At 35.1% G+C, this 19,397-nt stretch overlaps 1 long non-coding RNA gene across 4 annotated transcripts in view; it reads left to right on the top strand.

The window, feature by feature from the left end:
• LOC102742234 (uncharacterized) overlaps nt 1-19,397 on the top strand; it is a 676,629-nt gene that overhangs the window by 622,605 nt on the left and 34,627 nt on the right. For 2 of the 4 annotated variants that reach the window (XR_014147837.1, XR_014147855.1), the window contains one exon: nt 2,126-5,147. The exons of the other annotated variants lie outside the window; for them this stretch is intronic. This is a non-coding gene — a long non-coding RNA (uncharacterized LOC102742234). Of the gene's footprint in view, nt 1-2,125; nt 5,148-19,397 lie in introns of those variants that run through there. 4 annotated transcript variants of the gene reach the window in all.

Here is a 19,397-nt window from a genome sequence, read left to right as displayed (position 1 = left end):
AAAAAATAAAAATAAAATAAAATAAAATTTATTAGAAATAAAAAAATAAAAGAATAGGTAGGTTCTGGCAAACTTTTTCTTTAAAGAGCAGATTGTAAATATTTTAGGCTTTGCAGGCCATAGATCTCTATAGGAACTATTATGTTATTGTAAAAACATGTGAAAGCAGCCATAATTCATAATACATAAACAAATGGGTGTGACAATATTCCAATAAAACTTTATTTACAAAAACAGATGAAAGGCCTGATTTGACCAGTGGGCTACAGTTCTCCAACCTTTGGAATAAAGCATGGAAGAGGAAAAATAGTAACTTTGTAGTGGAGAAGCCTGTCCAACACTACCTTAACCAAGTAATGAAAATTCACACCAACACTGATAAGGCACTAGATGTTATGTACTCCCTGAAAGAAGATGAGAAGGGCACTTCACTTTTGTAGTGTTCATTCCCCAAACATACAGCTCCAGTCTAATAATGATAAAATATTAGACATATTCAAATTGAGGCACATTCTATAAAATACCTTTTACTGTTCAAAACCATCAAGGTCATAAATAGCAAAGACCTAGAAACACACCTTTTAAAGTTCCCTGTCAACATAGCTTTTTATATTCCAACTTGAATAAATTTATATCTAATTATGAGGATTTACAATTTATAATTGAAATTTATAATTGAAAACTGCTTGAATAGCTATTGGATCTTTAAAAAGATTTTTAAAAGATAGAATAAGATCTATTTTCCCAATACTTGGAGTGGGGGAAATCCAAGGCTTTTGCAATGATGTGGGTCAAATGGCTTTAGATTAGTGTGCCAAACTTTTTGTGATTACATTTTGGACACTCTAAATGGCTCCAAGTTGAAACTTGAAAATGTTATGGTGCTATAGTCTTTTTGTGTCCATTCAAAACTCATATGTTGAAACTTGACCCCCAAGGTAGTGGTATTAGAAAGTGAGACCTTTGAGTGGTGATCAGGTCATGAGGGCAGATCCCTCATGAATGTGATTGTGCCCTTATAAAAGTTGCCAAAGAAAACTCTCTTGCCTCTTCTACCATGTGAGGACACAGCAAAAGAAGTTTACATTTATAAATCTGTAAGTGGTCTCTCACCAGACACTAAATCTGCTGGCACCTTGATCTTAGACATCTCAGCCTCCATAACTCTGAGAAATATATTTCTGTTGTTTATAAGCTACCCATTCTCTGGTATTTTGTTATAGCAGCCTGAATGGACTAAGACACATGGTGATGGACAAAAGTCATTGGTACTGTATGATTTGAAAATTGACTGTAAAGAATCGTCTCAGTTGTAGAATGATTATCTGGATGTATGATTGAAAAGACTGGTGTGTGCAAATGGGAGGCTCCACCTTTTCCATTGAATGCCAACTAAGTGCTTTTTTCCCAGTTTTACATGGATGTGCTAAAGAAAGCCTTTTGGAATTTTCCAGGTCTTATGCTATAGTAAACATTAAGAAATATAAAATTTTAGGATAACAACAAAAGATCACTGCTCTGATTGAGGAAATGGTGGAAATAGAGGCATTGATTTCCATTAACTCCCTTTTTAATATCCCCGCTAGGCTGATGCTCTATTCATATTATTCATAGAGACTCACAAAAAACCATCAGAGATTAAACAATCTGGTTTCCCACATCACCTCAACCAAATCTGATATGGTTAATACCACACAGAAGTTACAACAAGCCAAACATGATTGATAGAACTTAATGCACAGGTCTAATGCTTAATTTTCAATTTCTACCCTGGAGTACAGTCAGATAAAATTTGTGTTTTAAGGAACAGTGTTCAAAATTTAAGGTTTTTCCAAAGGGATATTAAATTTGTCTGCATACTGTCTGAACCTAGTGCAGTGGGGCTTAGGCATCATGACTTTCCAAAGTAAGTTTATATACTACACTGATGATATCATAATTCCTTAGAGGAAGAATCACAAGATTAAAGAACTTAGTCGCCCATAACACAATTAGAGAGTGGCTCACTCACCCAGCTAAATTCAAGGTCCAAGCCAGTCTGTGAAGTGTTTGTCAACTGCATTGGCAGGCATAACTTGGAATATCCTGTGTACTACTGTAAGAAATAATTGTTTCTTATTGATAGTGCCACTGACAAGAAGAGACTGATGAAACTGTTTGGATTTGGACAAAATCACGTTGCTCACTTGAGAATACTGTGGGCCTCTATTCACAAAGTCAGCAGAAAGAGCTGTGAATTTGAATGGGGCTTTGGACAGAAATAGCCATTAAATTCTTCGTAAAGGTTTGTGGCCCAAGAATTCCCATTGGGATCTATGACCTGACTTTTCAGATGATGATGTATAAATAGTACAGGCCAGCCAACCAAACCAACAACAACAGTAACAACAAAACAACAGTGGTTGGCGATACATAGGTAATAAAAATAAAAAATGGGAAGAAATTATGGTGAAACTGAAAAGTTTCACACTGCGAGTTATCACCCACAGGTAGGTAGACATATCCTCATGTCAAATCTATAAATTGTGAATGTGGAAGGAATAGCCACAAGGAATGCTATTTATAAATTACATAGGCCTGAGCAGAGTGGTCTGAAGAGTGGTATGGTGTCCACTTAACATTAATGACTCTACTTCGACGTTTCTGAGGAGCCACTTGTAAGAAGCCTCGTGACACACCCAGACTGAGTTATACTTGAGGCTAGAATATCCCCAACTGACTGTTAGATGGAGTACATAGTAGTGTACTTGTGCACATGGTATGCTCAAAGTAGCTTTGTGTACACATGATATACTCAACCTGTGCTGAAGCCCAGGTTATACAATGTCAACAGTATATGTAGTTGATTAACACAGGTCTCATTGTGTCGAAAGTTTAGACCTAGTCTCAGATTATATGTCAAACAAAAATTACATTCCTTTTTTTCAAAGATTTATCTATTTATTAGAGAGAGAGAGAGAGAGCATGCACGTACAAGTGGGGAGAGGAGCAGAGGGAGTGAATCTTCAAGCAGACTCACTGCCGGGAGGGGAGCCCCATGTGGGTCTCAATCTCATGACCCATGAGATCATGAGATCATGACTGAGCTGAAAACACGAGGCAGATTCTCAACCAACTGAGGCATGCAGGTGCCCCCCCGCAAATTATATTCTTGAAGACAAGTTATCATAATTAGATTTGCTTGACTGAATAGGACACTCCCTGGTGTGGAAGTAATTTTTATATTAAGGAACAAATATTTATGCAGTGCTTTCTATGTGCCTGACACTGCACAAGTAATTGGAGTAACAAAGCCATTGTGGCAAAAGCTGTGATGCTCCTCCCGTATCCCATGGTGATCACCAAGCATTCATTAGCTCTTTTCTAAGATATTGGCCACAGTTGGCAGTCACTATGGGAGATTAATGAAATACAAGAGGACTGAATGTATCCCCAACCTGACAGAGCACCACAACTGTCAACAATTCCTGAAGAGGGCTGTAGGCTCACCCAGGAGGAACTATTGGATATTTTGATCACTCTAGTATTTAATGTAGTTACTGAGTGGATTTACAGTTGTAGTAGGAATGCTCTGTCTTTATCTCTGGGGATGCATGATATCTGGTTTTTGACACTTGGCCAAGATAAGAGCAGAAGGATGTATGATGTGCTGTTTAAAGTCTGATACCCCTGCTGATCCCCAAGGTTAGCTTCTTTACTGATGGTTTACCTCTGGGCTAGTTGGTTTGAAAACCTTGTCTTGGCTACTTGAGGGCCATTGAGATCTTTTTCTGACTGCTCGCTCCAAGTCAAGATTCCTGCCACAGACCATGGCAGTTCAAACCAGAGACAGTGTGGTCCAGGTGCACAAAATGTGTATGTGCATGGAGCTGTGCTGTGAGACATTTCTCAGATCTGTGATGTTTGCTCGACTCTCTCCACTGCACTGTATCCTTTACCTTTAAATGAAGGCCTTATGTGAATGTACTCTGCATGGTCTGGTGGAGCCTTTGAAATATCCAAACTTGGAAAACAATATAAATGCTCCTATAGATCAGTGTTAGAAATCCAAACTATCAGAGTACATTCATGGGAAGGATGTCACTGGACAGCGTGGCCTCATTCTTGTTCTCTACTGACATGGACACCATGCATAAAATGGGAACATGTCCTATCCCCTTAGGATAAAAAAAATATTTTTAATACAGGCTCTTCCTATGGGGATACAGAGAATATTACATAATGATACTGAGAAGCTGATGTCACTAAAAATCTGTGTATGATACCTGGGGTACAATTAGGTCCATAAATTAAATAGGACACAGAATTTAATAAATCATGTTCTCTACTTACCTCTACTGTCACTGAGGATGGGTGGTAAGTAAAGATATTTCTGTTGGAAGGAATAAAATTGATCCTATAATTTAATTCATAGATGTTGTGTTAAACATTACTTTAATTGACGGGGCTATCTGATGTAACAAAGAGTGTAGATTTATTAATAGAATTAAGTAAAAATAAAATATATGTAGCTAGTGATTCCCAGGATTAGAAAAGACTTCAGGGGGCCAATTTGAAGCCTGCAGCTGATTTGTCAACTATGAAAAATAATAGGTCAGGAAAAAAATGAAATGTTAACATGTCAACAACCATAACAAGATCATTGTCTAAACATGTTACTAGTAGTTAAAAGCAGAAAACTCCAGGTGTCTCTATCTGTACAATATATGTAGCATGATATATCTGGTCTGTCTTGATTGCTTATTAAAAACAAAAACAACAACAAACCTGGACTTCATGGATTTATGTGGCAGGGCTAACTGGAATGATGAAAGATAGTCATGTCGCTGTATAAATGGGGGAATCTCAAATGGAATCAAATTAAATGACCTTATTTGTGCCAGCATTTTCTCATATATTGTCCAAATCTCTCCTATTAAATTGAAACAAAAAAAGAGTCCCAATAGAGGAGAAATATAAATTTGGGGAAATTGCATTCGGCAGTTTCTTGATCCTTTAGGAAAAGAACATTTCATTTGTTTCAGGGGCTTGCTTCATCATTTGAGTCTTTCATAAAGATTGGTGCTGGGTAAAATGTATGATTTTTATTAAGTCCGCTTTGATAATTTGACCATTTGAGTTAACACAAAGCTGATATTAAAAGTATGCTTTCCGGGGCGCCTGGGTGGCTCAGTTGGTTAAGCGACTGCCTTCGGCTCAGGTCATGATCCTGGAGTCCCGGGATCGAGTCCCTCATCGGGCTCCCTGCTTGGCGGGGAGTCTGCTTCTCCCTCTGACCCTCCTCCCTCTCATGCTCTCTGTCTCTCATTCTCTCTCTCTCAAATAAATAAATAAAATCTTTAAAAAAAATAAAAGTATACTTTCCAACTCAAGAAAAAAATTCAAAATATATAAATATAATACAATTCAAATGGAAGCATAATATTGAGAAAATGAATTTGTAGCTTAAAATACACACAAACACAAAATGAATCTTTTTCATGCATATTTTAAGAAAATTTCAAGTAAGGGCTTATACATATCTCATTAACAATCTTAAAAAATAAAAATAAGAAATTTCTCCAGTAAACATAATAAAAAGAAAAATATAAAGTATTTTTAATTAAGGTAAAATTAAAATCCTATAAATATTAGTGAACTCATCCAATCAGTTTTAAACTCATACACACACACACACACACACCATGCATCATTGGCCAATACAGTTCTAGCGGTGAAATGAAGGGTTGGTTTCACATTAGAAAATATGTTAATGCAGGGTAGCATGTTACTGAGTTAAAAAGAGAAAACTACATGATCACATGAATAAATGCATCACAGATCTTATAGGTATTTAATACATTCAACACCTATTTTATGAAAATAACTCTTAGGAAATTAGGGATGGAAGAACATCTATAAAAACAAAAAGTATTAAATAAAGCAGAGAGAAAAAGAAACACAGACAAAAAATTGTAAAGAAATGAAAAGTTTACCTCCAACATTGAGAATAACTCAAAGATATCAATGAATGCCACTTCTCTTTAAATTATACAGATATTCATTTTTTTCTTTTACTTATTTAACTTTTTAAAAGTTGAGATATAATTGACATAGAGCATTGTATTAGTTTTAGATATATGACCCAATGATTCAGCATCTGTATGTATTGCAAAATGATCACCATAAGTTTAGTTAACATCCTTCACCACATACAGTTATAAATCTGTTGTTGTTATATTGTGATGAGCCTTTTAAGATCTACTTTCTTAGCAACATTCTGATATAGAGCATAGTATTATTACCATGCTATACACGTATTCCTAATTAATACTGTAAAGTAAGAAAAACAAGTTATAAATATTGGAAATAAACAAGACTGCTATAGTTCATAAATAATAGGGTAGTATGTGTTGGAAATTAAAAATAATATACAAGATAACTATTAACATTTCTAAAAAGAGGATATTTTAGCAAGTTTGAAAACACTTAAATAGTGCCAAATACTAATTCTCAGAATAAATCCTAGGAGAAAGCTGCAAAACTTGAGTAACATAAATAAACCTAAAAAAGTTTATTAGTAAAATAAATAAATAAAATATATAAAATAATTTATATATTTAATTTGTATATAATGATATAATTATGTCATGGAAAAATATAATTAAAAATTTCATTGCATTTTGGGGAAAAACATGATGATGCTCCTTAAGAAGTCTGATGCTCAAGCCTTGCCACAATTCCATTGTTGGTTCTGTTCTACAGGAACTACTGTACATATGATAAAATTGTAAGCAAGCTTATTCTGTGAAGCACTAACTATAAAAATAACACTTTTTAAAAAACCTATTCTTCAGTAACATAATAAGTCCGTAATTTATCTCTAAGATCGGATACTGTGCAACACAGTGAATATTATAGGTGTACATGTATATAAATGGATAGATCCTACAAATATAATTTCATAAAAGTAATTGCAGAACATAATGTTACATTTGATGGAAATTATTTAATGTGTAAAGATGTACTATATGATAATATATTTTTATATGGATTAAAACCCGTATAATAACATAAGCATTCATAGGATGGATATACAGCAATTTCAGACAATGATTATCTCTTAGGAGGGTAAGGGATAAGTAGCACTGGAGGGTGGCACAGTTTCATTAATATTTGTGTTATTTGGGGTGCCTGAGTGGCTCAATTGGTGGGACTTCTGACTCTTGGTTTTGGCTCAGGTCATGATCTCTGGGTTGTGAGACAGAGCCCCTTGTCCCTTGTCGGGCTCCATGTTGAGCATGGAGGCTTGTTTGAGATTATCTCCTTCTCTCTCCCTCTGCACTCCCTTACTCCTCCCAACCCCCACACTCACATGCTCTTTCTCTCTCTCTCTCTCAAAAAAATATGTTATTTAATTACTTAAAGATACTGAGAGAAAGAAAGAAAGCAAATATATCCAAATAACTCATTTTAGTGAAGAGTATATTTTGAATCTGTCATACTATATTTTGATTTTTCATTTTCTTTGAAAGAATTTATGATGAAAAGAAAAAATCTTTCTGAATTTATGACTAGAAATTAAAAAATTCTTAAATTTGTTTTTATGGAGAAATAGATTGAAAATATTGATATAATTGTTAACCTATGCCTAGGAATTTTCTCTTACTGGAATTTTATGATGTTTTTCCCTTCTTTTGAAAGTTAGATTTTATTATTTTACCTCAAAATAACTTACAACTCCACAACATAAAAGTGACCAAAAATACTCATATATGCATAGTACAAATTCCTATATTTATGATGAATAGAGCCAGAGGTAATGAATCCTTCATTGTTTTCTCTGAGTCTTATGATGGAAAAATAAGAGAAGTGAATAACTGAAACCAAATATTTAAAGAAATGATTGCATTGTTTTTCTTTTTAAGGTACCTTGCTATAAACTCTGAGATATGTGGATGGGCTAGAATGAATTAAAAAAAAAAAAAAACCTAGCCACTAATTCTTAATGTAAGGTTATACTATGTTTCTGACTAACCAATCATTTTTATATATTAAATAAGCATTACTTCTGAGCAGAAGCACACAACAACAAAAGTAGATATTGATGAATTATCAAACAACAGCCCTCTCAGCGAATAATTTCTGTCTCTCATTGCTGAGATTTCTTCCAGCTCTCTGAGTTCTTGCCCCTCCTCTGACTTTGTTGTGTACTTTACCCTTTGATACCCTGTGGTACTCCAATAGTGTTTTCATTAATGCACTTATTTAATTATAGTTTCTGTTCCTTGTGACTCTTGCCCTCTAACAAGAAGAATCTGTCTACTGATAAATTCTATTGTGCATACAGTAGTACCTAGGACATGGTTTGTGCCCCCAAAATATTTGTTGAATGAAAGAATTGAATAAATCTGAATATTATCAGGACAATGAATGCATTAATGAAACAGAGGGTATAGTTATCAACTATGGACATTCAAGTGCCCACCAAGTATAATAATTGTCTGGAAGTAAGTAGTTGCTGTCATAAACAAATTTACAGGAAATGAAGAATGCAAGCACTGGAGATTAGGAAGACTACCTCAAGTAGCACTGATAATTTAAAGTATGGAAATAAAATTCTCATTTCAAAATTCATCATAATACAAATGATATGCAAGATCTTTCTTGACCTGGACAAGATAAAATTTACTCTTTGTCTGAGTGCTGAAAACTAAGCTCAGAAATTTAATTTGTGATACTGCATTTTAACAGTAGTTGAATGCATGACTTTGCCTTATGTGACAGTAAATATATTGATAAGAAAATAATGTGTATCCAACAATTAGAATAAGCACATCTGAAAGTATTGAGGTGACAGAAAAAATACTAGACTGAGACTTCCAGTATCTTTTTTTTTTTTTTAATTTTATTTATTTGACAGAGAGAGACACAGCGAGAGAGGGAACACAAGAAGGGGGAGTGGGAGAGGGAGAAGAAGCCTTCCTGCTGAGCAGGGAGCCCACAGCAGGGCTCGATCCCAACCCTTGGATCATGACCTGAGCTGAAGGCAGATGCTTAACAACTGAGCCACCAGGCGCCCCGAGACTTCCAGTATCTTCGAAACATTTTCTTATATGTCTGCTTTCTAAAAAAAACTTTTCCTTCTCTACAGCAGAAAGTTAAAAAAATATATATGTTTCTTTGTCCTACACATTACTGTTTTAGATTGTTAATCAGAATGCAAATGCAACCTAGCCAGGTGATATAATGTGAAATTAATGTAAGAAGAGAGGAGTTACACTCAAATAGAATTCCAAAGACTTACAAATTAAATCAATGGACATTGGGAAATAATTGAGGGAGTTGATTTTAAGATGCTTGGCCAAAAAAAATTAAACATAAGTTTACTTAAATGGAACATATATAAATCTGAACCAAATCCTGGCCTTTCATGAGAGGCCAGAAAACCATTGGTACAATACAGAGGAGAAAGAATATCATTTCAGTAAGAACTTCCATTCACTCACTCCCTTGTAAACCCTTCCACATAGTTCTAGTGATTTGCCTTCATTCATGACATGAAATACTAAGATCTTTTTTTGAAGTTTTTTATTTTAATTCCAGTATAGTTAACATACAGTGTTATATTAGTTTCAGGTGTATAATATAGTGATTCTGCAATTCTATGAATTACTCAGTGCTCATCATGATAAGTGTACTCTTAATCCTCTTCACTTATTTCACCCATCCCTTCACCCACCTCCTCTCTGGTAACCATTGGTTTGTTCTCTATGAAACACTAGGATCCTTTTCTTTCTTTCTTTCTTTTTAAGATTTTATTTATTTACTTGACAGAGAGAGAGAGCATGAGAGAGAGAGCACAAGTAGGCAGAGCTGCAGGCAGAGGGAGAAGCAGGCTCTCCGCTGAGCAGGGAGCCCGACGCGGGGCTCGATCCCAGGACCCTGGGATCATGACCTGAGCCGAAGGCAGACACTTAACAGACTGAGCCACTCAGGCGCCCCATGAAATACTAGGATCTTTTAACAACAATCACTTTTGTATGATTTTGCTGGATTTGGAGTGCTAGTTGGAAGAGCAGCAAATGAAATGGTGTCATTAATATCAACAAGGATAAAGGAAGCTCAAGTCAATTAACCAAATCATCAAATGCCACCAGAAACTAGGACTATTTATCAAAATGTGCATCAAGGTGGCATAGGAATTAGCTCAAATGTAATAGTCTAATCCAATGATTCATATTGCTTAGTAAGCAAATGAATCACCAGTGTATAATGTTAAAATGTAGATTCAGAGTGAATAGGTCTACATTTCTGATGCATTTCTGAGATCTTGCATTTCTTTTTTTTTTTTTAAAGATTTTATTTATTTATTTGACAGAGAGAGACACAGCGAGAGAGGGAACACAAGCAGGGGGAGTGGGAGAGGGAGGAGCAGGCTCCCCGCTGAGCAGAGAGCCCGATGCGGGGCTCGATCCCAGGACCCTGGGATCATGACCTGAGCCGAAGGCAGACGCTTAACGACTGAGCCACCCAGGCGCCCCGAGATCTTGCATTTCTTTTCTTTTTTTTTTAAAGATTTTATTTATTTATTTGAGAGAGAGAATGAGAGACAGAGAGCACAAGAGGGAAGAGGGTCAGAGGGAGAAGCAGACCCCCCGCTGAGCAGGGAGCCGGATGTGGGACTCGATCCCGGGACTCCAGGATCATGACCTGAGCCGAAGGCAGTCGCTTAACCAACTGAGCCACCCAGGCGCCTGAAATCTTGCATTTCTAATAGGTGATGTTCATTTGCTTATTATCCATGGAACTACAGATTCAAGTATCATGGGTCTCACCGAAGGAGATCTCTGTCTGAAGTTAATGAATCATAAGTTTCTGAGAAATAATATTGGTAGGCAACCCCCAAAAGCATTGTTTAATGTATATAATGAAAACTTAAACAACTACTTATCAAGTCCAGTGAACAAAATTTAGCATTATTTTCCATCCTAATGTTAACATGTACAGTTTCATATTCAGTGGTCCTGACCTCACCCAATTTCTAGAACTAATCAGTTTATGGATGGTTGGCATTTTGAATGAAAGAAAGGCAAAGTCCCTGTTATAATCCCCCAAGTTCATAGAATAGATTGTCCTGGTCTCCTTTAATGATATCCATGCTCATTTACTGTGAAAAGAGAAATCTCCAACTTTTTATAGACTACTAGATCTCTGTTATTCAGAGTGAGGCCCAGGCATGTAGGTGATTAATGTATTTTTATCTGAATTGACTTCACAGTAGGTTCACTGGGTCCCAGAACTCATCATGCAGTTATTTCCTTAGTTCCCGAATCTAAGATTAGAATTGCTATCCTCAGCAACAGGAACAATTCCCACTATGCCTTTCTAACCTATAAAGTAAGAACCATCATTGTAGAAGACCCAACTGAAAGCTATTTCAGCCACCATACTTCCTTGTCAAATAGTGCATCAAAAGCAAGGTTGAATCCCTGGGGAAACAGCAGAGAGCAGAGCCACAATCAAGTGTTTGAAATCAAGTTTTCAATTGATATTGTACAAAAAAAAAATGCTGAAGAGTCTTATAAAATGACAGTGTTATTATGTATCTAATCAGATGGTGAACTTAATTGACACTGCTATTCTAGATATATGTTTGCTAGAATAAATTAATACAAGTTTGGCACCAATGTGCAGCTATTTACATGAAGTGACTTTTCTCCATGCTAATTAGATATATGAAATCAAGCAGCTTTCACTAAGAACAGTAGTATGACTACCATTTTCCCTCAAAAGGAGTCCAACTTCAACATTTTTGCTTTAAACTTATATAAGGATTTTGGTTATATTGGGATAAGAAATCTGGACAGCATGAAGTAGCAAGGACCCTAGTGTCTTGTTAAGATTCTTGTGTAACTGGGGCACCTGGGTGGTTCAGTCAACCAGGCAGCAGATTCTTGATTTCAGCTCAGGTCATAGTCTCAGAGTCGTGAGATCGAGCCCTGCTTTGGACTCTGCACTCAGCTAGGAGTCTGCTTGTCCCTCTCCCTCTGCTCCTCCCCCTGCTTGTGCTCACTCTCTCCCTCTCTAAAATAAATAAATAATAAAATCTTAAAAAAAAAGTTTCATGTGTAACTGATGGCAGAAGAGATATCTCACCAAAACACAGTTTGTCACACCAATCAGGGATCTGAGAGTCCAAACATCTAGGGATAAAGTAGTGCTTATAAACTGAAGGAAAAATTACTCTACTTTTAGTACTTCACCAATAAGGATGAGATATAGCTTTTGATGGTTCACACAGTTATTCTTGTATTACTTCATGGTTATTCCCTATAAACCAGTTGATGTATACACACAGCACACAAAAAATTAAAAGTCCAAAATCTGATATATAAAAATCTGTAAATAATTTGTAGGTAACAGAAAGAAGTGTATCATTGTGACATTAATACCCACTTGGTATTGGCACTGAAAGACCACAGAGAAAGAAAACTTCCCCAGAATTCAACCCTGTAGGCAGTGAATCTAGTTTTCAAATTCACCCAGGAAGAGAAATAGATTGAGGTTAAAATGCACCTCTACTGATTCTTGGTTAGTTCCAATGCTCTGGTTAAGTTGGCAAAGATTATTAAGAAGCAAAATTGGAGGATGCTTGAAAAGGAATATTGAGGAAGTTTTTGTGGGAGAACCTCTCCAATTACCCCAAATCCATAGGATATCATTTCTTATGTGAATGTCACAGAAGTCTTCCATTGCAGAAAGGCTTCTTAACAATCAGAATGCACAGGAATCAATTCTGTATATGTCAAGCATCCATCTTCCAAGAATATCCAATGATTATTTTGGGGGCTCACAAACAAAACCATGTGTGTCAAGGATAGAGATCATGCATGAGCTTAATAATGTGGAGTCCCTTTATGAATCTAACCTGCTGCCACCACTACTGAATGCTCAGTTTGCCTGTGAAAGCATTTTTGCCTCAAGTTCCAATATGTTACCTCACCAGGAAAAGACTAGCCAGTTATCTGTTGGAGTAATATTTATAATGGGCTCTATTTTAGGCAGAACTCTTTAGTTACAACTCACAACTACATATACACAAAATAGAATTTATCAGCTCATGATACTGAAAATTCTGTGGATAAACCTAATGTTAAGAATATCCAATTCCAGGTGCTCATGCAATGTCGTCAGATATATATATATATATATATATATATATTATCTCACAGTTCTTTATTGATTTCATTCTCAGTCATCTCTTCTTTAGATAGAATTAAAAATGGTCAGTGGCAGCTTACATAGTATTTAAAGTTGAAGATCACTGAGAAGGTCTTTCTATTGTGCCATTGGTTTCTTATGGCTGGGTTTTTTTGTTTGTGTCATGTTTCTACCTCTCAGTAAAATTCTATCCAGGAAAATGTGATTCCTTGACGGGCAAGCCTGAGAGGATCCATCATTGTAAGAGTGAATGTGGAGTCAACTGATTGGTAAGCCTGACAAAAGCACTGCCTTTGGGGAAAGGCAGTTATTAAATGAAAAAACAATGAGCCAAGAAGAAAAATGGAATTACAGACAAACATTAGAAATAGAGGAAGAAATTAATGGTCCATACTGGTACAGAAACTTATTTTCTGTTTAGATTTGCATCCTCAATCTGCTTTTCCTCAGAAATGACTTCAAGCTTACTAGAAGGTAATGTTCTCATATTTTATATACCATTGCTTTTGACTTAGATATCCAGTTAAATGAAAGTAATTGAAATAATAAATCAATGAAGAAGGCATGGATACCATCAATCACTCTCATCCAAAGTAGCTAGCCTTATAGAACAGAATTTGCCCGTTTGGATATGATCCTTTGTGAGTTTAGGATGCAGTCCGGTAGGATGCAGTTTAGGAGTTGAACAAAAGATCAATATACGGTTGTATTTTCCCTGCCAGCTGGAATGTGAGAGCTTGGGAAACTAAGGGTATAGTTGAGGTTGGCACCAATAATGGATATACCTAATGACCACTCGATATTTTGTTTCTTCTCTCTTTTACCTCTGTTGATTTAAATCATGGATCAGCAAACTATAGCTCCAGGGCCAAATCCAGCCATCTGCCTTTTTTATAAATAAAATTTTATTGGAACACAGCCACACTCTTTCATTTACATATTGACTGCTTTTTATCCCACTACAACAGTGTTAAGTGGTTATGACAGAGACTACTTGGCCTGCGAAGCCTAGCATATTTACTACCTGGATATTTACGGAAAAAGTTTGCCAAACCCTGATTCTATATTTAGATAGTCAAAGAATGAGTATACCCCATGAATCTTTATTCCATTAAGGTGGAATCTAAGAATACCATGTAGACTTTCTGGACATGATCAAAAGGGATTCTATTGTTTTCTGTAGTAACTAACTAAATGTTAAGGGCAATCAAAATTTAAACTACACACTGGGGACCAGAAAAGGTACTGATGAAAATCCAGGGAACCTCCAATGGATATTAGCAAAAATCAGTAGTAAAGTTTATTTGAAGGTAACTGCAGTTCTATAGAGGAAGGATTCTGAAATCTCAGATATGTACAAATCATGGAAAGGGAGAACTCACAAGAGCATAACACCAGTGACCGGAGTAGTAGGTCAAAACAAAATGAATATGGAATAGGCATGGAAGAGGAAAGTCATAAACCTCAGCTACACAGCTACTTTCACAACATGATGAAAATTATGTCTCTGTATCTATGGTTTATCATCAATGTTCCATTTGACAAAAATACAATTTTTTTTTTCTATTTCCTGACCTCACACTAGCATGTATCTCTAGTAGTAATTATTAAATTCACTATTCATTTCAAAGTATTAGAATATAGACACAAGGCCATAATATCACTAAGGGAAACATGGATAACTCCTATACTGGAAGGCTTCTTTTCTGTCCTATTTGGGAAGTGTTTTTGGTTATGCCTAGAAAGTATTATGTTCACGTTTGGCATTTTTAGAATTCAGTCAGTGAAAATAGAGTATGGGTCTGTGAACCAAAAAGCCAATATGTGGATTCTGATAGCAATCACATTTATTTGCAAACCTCTATCTTCTTCCCTTCTCATAATCATTTAATTTTTGTGGAACTGCTTGTCCCCTGTGTTCACTACCCTGTCTCCCTACTCACCCTGCCCCCCACAGGCTTACTTTTTATAAGAATTAAACTTTTGTTAGGTGACCTGAAGTAAAGCAAGGGTCAAAATCATTTAGTGGTACATCCTAGAATATAGCCCATACATTCTTTTTTTTTTTTTCAGATACCAAACATTTTTATTTAACTTATTAATTAATCAGGAATCCAGTGACATTTTTTAAAGGAGGGAAATAAAGCTAACAATAGTTCAAAGGCCAATCCAAAGGGCAGACATAGGTATAGGCAATTAGGAATGCTAAAATCAATTAACTAATAGACACAAAACTGACCAATATCTACAGGACAAAAATCAATTTTATCTCCATTGGACAAAATTAATTTACATCTCTATTGACAAAAATAATTTTCATTACTGCCAATTTTATTTAATTTACAAAGTTGTGAAATAGCTCAAAGACAATAAAAAGCAAAGATAAATTTAGTCAGATTAGCTCAAAGGGTATACTAGACCGTACCTAATATTCCACTGACAATGCCACCAGCAAGCCTTTGTCCACTTTAACATCCTTCACAATTTTTCTGACCTTTCAAAGGGGGAGAAAAACTGACTTTTGAGCTATGGAAGTCCACGTTTAGCCCACACATCGTTATTGGTAAGATCCATAGAGCTAATCTGCTCCTTGCTTTTAATGAGAGTTTGTTACCCAGCTCTTCCTGCAAACTTGGGAACTTTATACTTTTTTAATTTGGAAATTAGCATGATTTAATTTCTGTACCTGAGCCATAAAAATATATGCACAAATGAGACAGTGCCCTTGTCTTTAAAGAGGTCACATTCCGGTTGCGGAACAGATACTTAATAAATTCTATAATACCATTAATTTATCATTTTATCCAGTAATTAAAGCCTAGTAACTGGGGAATATTTATTTACCCATCCATTCAAGGGCATGCATAAATTACACTTTCATTATTTAGTTAAGAATGTCAATTTTCTAACTTCAGGCTAGGTTGCCAAACACTGTGATAAGCACTAAAAATTAAATGTAAAAATAAATAAATAAATCATAAATAAATAAGTAGAAATTACCTCTATCTTTAAAATATTTATAGCATGAAAAATAGAGATGCAATTCAACATTCACACTGAAGTGATAAATGCTATGAGAATGTAATACTGCTCTTGAGGTACAGGGTGTAGCATATGTCAGCAAGAAGGGTGAAGAAGGATTTTCTAGGAAAGATTATGCTCTTGTTTTCAAACAATGCATAAAGTACAGCTAGACAGAAAAGGAGAAAGCATGACAGTCCAAGACAAAAGAACTTTATTATGAAAAACTTTATTAAGTTAGAGAATTATAAACAAGCTGGAATGGATTAAGCCTGCTCTTACTACTCTTAACAAACATGTTAATATTTTAGAATCTTTCAAAAGTGATGTCTAAAAATTCATCTCCTCAATTGCATTTTATAAATTCTAAATTTATTTTTTGATTACAAACTAAGTTACTCTGTAATATGAGATACTCCCTTGTTTTAAGGGCATGACTAAATTACACACACACACACACACACACACACACAGGTGACCCTGGAACAACGCTGGGGTTTGGGTGCCAACCTCTGTACAATCAAAACTTTGCCTAAAGCTTTTGACTCCCCAAAATCTTGACCACTAAGAGCCTACTATTGATCAGAAGCCTTACCTATAAAAGAAACAATTGACCCATATTTTGTATGTTATATGTATTATAGACTGTACTCTTATAATAAGAGAATCTAGAGAAAAGAAAATGCTATTAAGAAAATCATAAGGAAGAGAAAGTACAGTTACAGTACTGTGCTGTATTTATTGAAAAGAAATCCGTGTATAAATGGACCTGCTCAGTTCAAACCTATATTGTTCAAAGATCAGCTATATATTAAACCATGAGATAAATAGCTATTAATTGTAATCCAGTTGTGTCAATCATGTAGAGGAAGTTCAATCTAAAAGTTGTACGTTCATTGGTAGCATAAATTATTGGTACTGTAATCAAATGTTTCTTCTCTTAGTCTTTATTTACTTTAAAAGCAAACCTTCATTGCTTTTTGTTGCATATTCATATCTTTTGAGTATTTCTGTTGAATAATTATGTGCTACATTTTATGTTTTATTCAATATATCTGGTAAAACTAAAAGAGATATTAATAGTTTTCTGTCAAATTCATGTGTTTGAGATCTTATTCTTCTTTATGCATTGTATTGTTGTGAACATTAATAAAATGAGGTCTATATTTTATAGGAACTACTTGTAAAAAGTAAATTTTTCTTAAAATGCCATTTTATCTAGTCCTTTCAAAACCATGACTGATATTTTTGTCTTTTGAGGGACTTCATATTTTTGATGGAATTAGAAATTTAAATTTTCCCAATCATTTTGAGTTTCCATGAGCTCTGTTAATGGCTAATGAGTTGCCTGTTTATCTAACAATTTCAATCTATGGAAGTTGCAATCATCATAGGATCTTGATTATTTTTGTTCTACAGCAGGAAACTAAGGTGATAAAGAAGCATCTATAAGTATTATAAGATTTTTTAAAGTCCTTCACTTATTTAGTGAATCATTTTTGAGTGTCTATTTTTAGCTTTACAATTTAAAGACTACTATTAGCAATTGTGAACTAAATTGGATCACTTGATGAAATGAGAAGCTCCTTGATATTTCTATACCATTCCTTAGCAGAGTAGCTGAATCAAAGTAAGCACTAAGTAAATACCTACTGAAAAATCGATTGAATAATGGCGATGATTCTCTCCAACTGTACTGTTTAAATCCTCAGTGAACCCCAAATCTCAGGCGCCACTCCCAGTAGATCTTTAATGAATTGCAGAAGTGATTGATTATTTGTTGTTGCGTGACAAGCTCCAACATCTTGATTAATATAGAAAGAAAATGAAAATTACCTACCTGCTGGCATCATTTTCTCAGATGATTCTATTACTAATTAATGGTTCTTGGTTTGAAGGATTATTGCTTCTTTTGCCCACTGTCATCTACATGCAAATGTGCAGCTAACTTAAAACAAAGAGAAGAAAACAAAACAAAACACAAAAACTATCCTAGTTTCCATAGTCTTAAATGTCTTTAGCTAAGAGAGACTATCTTCTTTGTAAAATTTAGTGTCTACATGAACCAGTAAATTGGACTATTTGTTATTTACTTCCATTTGGTGATTGGGGCTGAGTTTCATTTTCTCTTGAGGCTTAGATTATTACAATTCAGATAAAGTGGGATGGAAAGGAAACAGCCCTCTTGTAATCTCATATGTCCTGGAGAATGAGTGTCTAAAGGAAGAAGTGAATGTGAACAGCAATGTCGACATTTCATTACATTTGTTTTCTGCGGTAGCAATTCTTAAAATATGGTTTGGAGACCTATGACGTTCTCTGAAATTTTTTGGAAGATTTCCAAGGTTAAAATTCTTTTCAAAAATAATACTAAAATTTTATTTGCCTTTTCACTTTCACTGTTTCTCTCTTTAATTTACCTTCTCTCATGAGTGTAGAATTTTCCAGAGACTACAGGATGTATGAAATCACAGTAGATGGAATGTAGACATAAATAGAGAATCCAGATATCTTCTCTTTAGACAGACGTTAAAGAAAATTTCAAAACATAAAACAATGTTATTTTTCTCATAGTTTTTTTCTGGATAATATTGCTATTTTTCATTTAAAATGTTATTTTTATTAACATGTAGTAAGTTCATTATCATTTCAAATAAATTAATAAAATAATAGTTTGTAAAGCCTCAGTTTTCTTTCTTTTTTTTAAAAAAAAAGATTTTACTTATTTGTCAGAAAGAGAGAAAAAGCACAAGCAGGGGGAGTGACAGGCAGAGGGAGAAACAAGCTTCCTGCTGAGCAAGGAGTCGGATGAGGGACTTGATCCCAGGACTCTGGGATCATGACCTGAGCCAAAGAGAGACCCTTAACTGACTGAGCCGCCCAGGCGCCCTCAGTTTTAATTTCTAAATCAGTAACTATCAATAGATATAACACACATGAACAAAGGCTCCTTCCTTCTTGAGTAGATTTTACATGTGTAATAGGGTCTAAAAAATAGAGAGAGAATTGCTGCCAAGAAGCAAGAAGTTGACAAACAAGAGATACAGTCTTGAGTATGGGAAGAGGAAAAAAAAAAAAAATGTCGGGATAGTCTATCGGAAATCCAAGGCTATATAGTTTAAATTGCTTCAACAAATGACCAAACTCAAACTTCTTATTCTGCAAGATTTCCG

Source organism: Leptonychotes weddellii, chromosome 8 (genome assembly GCF_054177405.1).
Source record: "Leptonychotes weddellii isolate Sample4059 chromosome 8, ASM5417740v2, whole genome shotgun sequence".
NCBI lineage: Eukaryota > Metazoa > Chordata > Mammalia > Carnivora > Phocidae > Leptonychotes > Leptonychotes weddellii.
This window is presented reverse-complemented; position numbering and strand designations above follow the sequence as displayed.